Below are 5,093 nucleotides of genomic sequence, written 5' to 3'. Positions count from 1 at the left end.
AACAAAACAACTCAGTCCTGAAGATGGCAAATTAAGCCTGAAACATTGATGTAGACTGCCCCAAACATTGTGGTAAATATTTTAAATAATAATTCGCTCCATTACTACATGTCGAGCACTTTTCGTACCATATTTGTATCAAACACGATTCAATATATATATATATATATATATATATATTATATATATATATATATATATATATATATCAGTTGTAGTACTAGTACTGGTACTTGTGGTCGTAGTAAGAGGAGGAGGAGGAATTGGATTTTAACGCAAAAGGGATTAAAAGATATAATAATGGAGAACATTTACTTTGGGGCTGGTAGAATATATTATAACTTGTGGAATTGGGGTGGGGAACAATGGATATAATTAATTTGGTGAGATGTTAGAAAGCGTAGAAACTAAGAGAGAAGCCTGTCCGCGCATTTTTAGACGCATACGCTTCATGTGTTTGATAAAAAGATAATGAGAGAGAAAATGAGAGAAGGAGAAAGAGGGAGAGAGAAAGAAAGAGAGAGAGAGAGAGAGAGAGAGAGAGAGAGAGAGAGAGGGAGGATAGAGAGCAAGAGAGAGTGATAGAGAGAAAGAGAGAGGGGGGGGGGTGGGCAGTAAATAAATACGGGTCATGTAAAGTGAACAAGCATACAAAGAAAAGGATACAGGATACTCATATGCTTATATTTTTTTAAAAGTAATGATCGAATACAATTGTCTTTGAAACTTATTAGCATGGCTTGATCAACGTGCAGCATTGCGTCTAATGTAATGGTGTTATATATATATATATATAATATATATATATATAATATATATATATATATATATATATATATATATGACCCCTGTTGAACCAACGTAAAACGTTATCCATCACATCAATGATAAATTGAACCCCAAATTATAGTAAGTTATCAGATTTGTCGAGCTGATCAAATGTTGTAAATCTAGAACACAACTAAAATCATTATCACTACTAATACTAAAACTACAATCATTCTACTACTACAACAACAACTACTACTACTACTACTACTACTACTACTACTACTACTACTACTACTACTACTACTACTACTACTACTACTACTACTACTACTACTACTACTATTTCTTCTACTTACTACTTCTACTACTACTACTAATACTACTACTCCTACTAGTACTACTACTCCTACTAGTACTACTACTCCTACCACTACTACTACTACTACTACTACTACTACTACTACTACTACTACTACTACTACTACGAATACTACTACAACTACTACTACTAGTAGTACTACTCCTACTACTACTACTACTACTACACTACTACTACTACTACTACTACTAACTACTACTACTACTACTAATACTACTACTACTACTACTATTACTTCTAACTACTTACTACTACTACACTACTACTACATACTACTACTACTACTACTACTCCTACTACAACTACTACTACTACAACTAATACTACTACTACTACTACTACTACTACTACTACTACTACTACTACTCCTACTAGTACTACTACTACTACTACTACTATTACTACTACTACTTCTACTACCACTACCACTTCTACTACTACTACTACTACTACTACTACTACTACTACTACTACTACTACTACTACTACTACTACTACTACAACTACTACAACTACTACTACACTACTTACTACTACTACTACTACTACTACTACTACTACTCCTACTACAACTACTACTACTACAACTAATACTACTACTACTACTACTACTACTACTACTACTACTACTACTTCGCCTACTACTTCTACTATAATAATAATAATTTTAAAAAATACTACTACTACTACTACTACTACTACTAATAATAATAATAAATAATAATAATAATAATAATAATAATAATAAAAATAATAATAATAATAATAATAATAATAATAATAATAATAATAATAATAATAATAATAATAATAATAATAATAATAATAATAATAATAATAATAATAATAATAAAAATAATGATAAAAATAATAATAAGAATAATGATGATGATGATGATGATGATGATGATGATGATGATGATGATGATGATGATGATGTTGATGATAATGATGATGACGATGATGATGATGATGATGATGATGATGATGATGATGATGATGATGATGATGATGATGATGATGATGATGATGATGATGATGGTAATGATGGTGATGATGATGATGATTGAACAAGCCAGAAAAAATGTGGAACGTATTGAACCATCCAGAAAAAGTGTGGAGCATATTGAACAATCCAGAAAAAAATGTGGAGCATATTGAACCATCCAGAAAAGGTGTGGAGTGTATTGAACAATTCAGAAAAAGTGTGGACCATATTGAATAATACAGAAAAAGTGTGTAGCGTATTGAACAATCCAGAAAATGTGTGAAGCGTATTAATAATACAGAAAAATGTGTGGAGCATATTGAACAATCCAGAAAAAGTGTGAGCGTATTGAACAATCAAGAAAAAAATTGTGGAGCGTATTGAATAATACAGGAAAAGTGTGGAGCGTATTGATCAATCCAGAAAAATGTGGAGCGTATTGAACAATCCAGAAGAAGTGTGGAGCATATTAAAAAATCCAGAAAAAGCGTGGAGCGTATTGAACAATCCAGAAAAAGCGTGGAGCGTATTGAACAATCCAGAAAAAGCGTGGAGCATATTGAACAATCCAGAAAATTTGTGGAGCATATTGATCAATCCAGAAAAAATGTGGAGCGTATTGAACAATCCAGAAAAAGTGTGGAGCATATTGTATAATACAGGAAAAGTGTGGAGCATATTGAACAATCCAGAAAAAGTGTGTAGCATATTGAACAATCCAGAAAATGTGTGGAGCATATTAAACAATCCAGAAAAAATTGTGGAGCGTATGGAATAATACAGGAAAAGTGTGGAGCGTATTGATCAATCCAGAAAAAATGTGGAGCGTATTGAACAATCCAGAAAAAGTGTGGAGCGTATTGAATAATACAGGAAAATTGTGGAGCATATTGAACAATCCAGAAGAAGTGTGGAGCATATTGAACAATCCAGAAAATGTGTGGAGCATATTGAATAATACAGGAAAAGTGTGGAGCACATTGAACAATCCAGAAGTGTGGAGCATATTGAACAATCCAGAAAATGTGTGGAGCAAATTAAACAATCCAGAAAAAGTGTGAGCGTATTGAACAATCCAGAAAAAGCGTGGAGCGTATTGAACAATCCAGAAAATTTGTGGAGCATATTGAACAATCCAGAAAATGTGTGGAGCATATTGAATAATACAGGAAAAGTGTGGAGCATATTGAACAATCCAGAAGTGTGGAGCATATTGAACAATCCAGAAAATGTGTGGAGCAAATTAAACAATCCAGAAAAAGTGTGAGCGTATTGAACAATCCAGAAAAAGCGTGGAGCGTATTGATCAATCCAGAAAAAATGTGGAGCGTATTGAACAATCCAGAAAAAGTGTGGAGCATATTGAATAATACAGGAAAAGTGTGGAGCATATTGAACAATCCAGAAAAAGTGTGTAGCATATTGAACAATCCAGAAATGTGTGGAGCATATTAAACAATCCAGAAAAAGTGTGAGCGTATTGAACAATCCAGAAAAAGTGTGGAGCCTATTGAACAATCCAGAAAATGTGTGAGCGTATTTAATAATCCAGAAAATGTGTGAGCGTATTTAATAATCCAGAAAAAATTGTGGAGCGTATTGAATAATACAGGAAAAGTGTGGAGCGTATTGAACTATTCAGGAAAGGTGTGAATCGTATTGAACAATTTCATTGATCTATTTTGAGGTCTCGTCGAACATTTGAATTGCTACTGGTAAGTCAAGGATCCCCAATTTGGGCGCCAAAAAGGCTCTTTGTTCTAATATTTGAAAATACTCAGGTGTAACTATGATTACTAGAACCTTACAGACTGCATTCTTCATCTTATATACTCAATGATAAATTAGTTTGGGACACATTGTAAAGCAATTTAAGCATATTATTTATTTGATAAAATATCTCTCGGTTCAAGAATATACCAGGAATCATTCACTTATATCATTACAAATAGAAAAAAAGCATTTATCAGGTTCTAGTTCAACGTCTTTATCTGCAAAAGGCAGATTGCCCATCACTGCAGATTCTATACAATTATCTGGTGACTCTCTCCATTATTGTGTTATTGAGTTGAAAGATTTATTAGTTTATTAGTTGACCAAATTTGTTGTTGGTAATATCTAGGATTTCTGATGGGAGAGTGTTTTCATGCCATGATTGTTCTTGGGAAGAAACTGTTTTTATATGTGTTGGGGTTGTGAACTTACTGCTATTATACTTTTTTGTGGATGTACAGGGTTGTTTTGTGAAATACTGTGGTAGAGTTACTGTTGTTTTGTTGGAATGTACTGTTCTGTGTAGAATCTCGAGGCGTTTTTCTGTCCGCCTACTTTCCAGTGTTTTCCACTGCAACAGTTTAAGGGCCTTGGTAAAGCATCCTGGTTCGCGCAAGTAATTGTTGCTGACAAACCTTTCTATCTTTCTTCTTACAATCCCCATTCCACATTTCCGCTATTAAAGATGGAATTAGTGCGCCGGTCGTTGACACTCTTTCCATTTAAAAAATAGATCTAGGACAACACTTTGCTTATCGCTATATACCAATCATAATTTGCTGAATGTATTTTCTCTATAGGTAATGGAAAAATATTATTTTGTTTGATGGAATAATAAATGTTAAAAAAAACTATTCGAAGATGGTAAAAGTGAAATTTATTAATGGGGTAAAAACAGTAAGCTCCAATTTACCGGTAATGGAGAATTGTGTGGGCTTTTCAAATGCCCACTTTATCAACTGATAGAACGATGAAGAAGGCATTTTTCTTCTTCTTCAAGTACCAAGTCTGTTCCAGACATCGGTGATCATGGTACGCTATTCATCTCTCTGATCAGATATGTTTTTCTTGGTCTACCTTTACTCTTTTTGTCTTCTATCTTTCCTGTGAGAGCAAGATGTTCAATACATTTATGTCGATTTAGGTGCCCTAACAATTGCATTTGTCTTTTTTCTTATTGAA

Source organism: Berghia stephanieae, chromosome 11 (assembly GCF_034508935.2).
Source record: "Berghia stephanieae isolate SIO BIC M18660-M18661 chromosome 11, UCSD_Bste_1.3, whole genome shotgun sequence".
NCBI classification, from domain to species: Eukaryota; Metazoa; Mollusca; class Gastropoda; order Nudibranchia; family Aeolidiidae; genus Berghia; species Berghia stephanieae.
Note: the sequence above shows the minus strand (reverse complement) of the source record.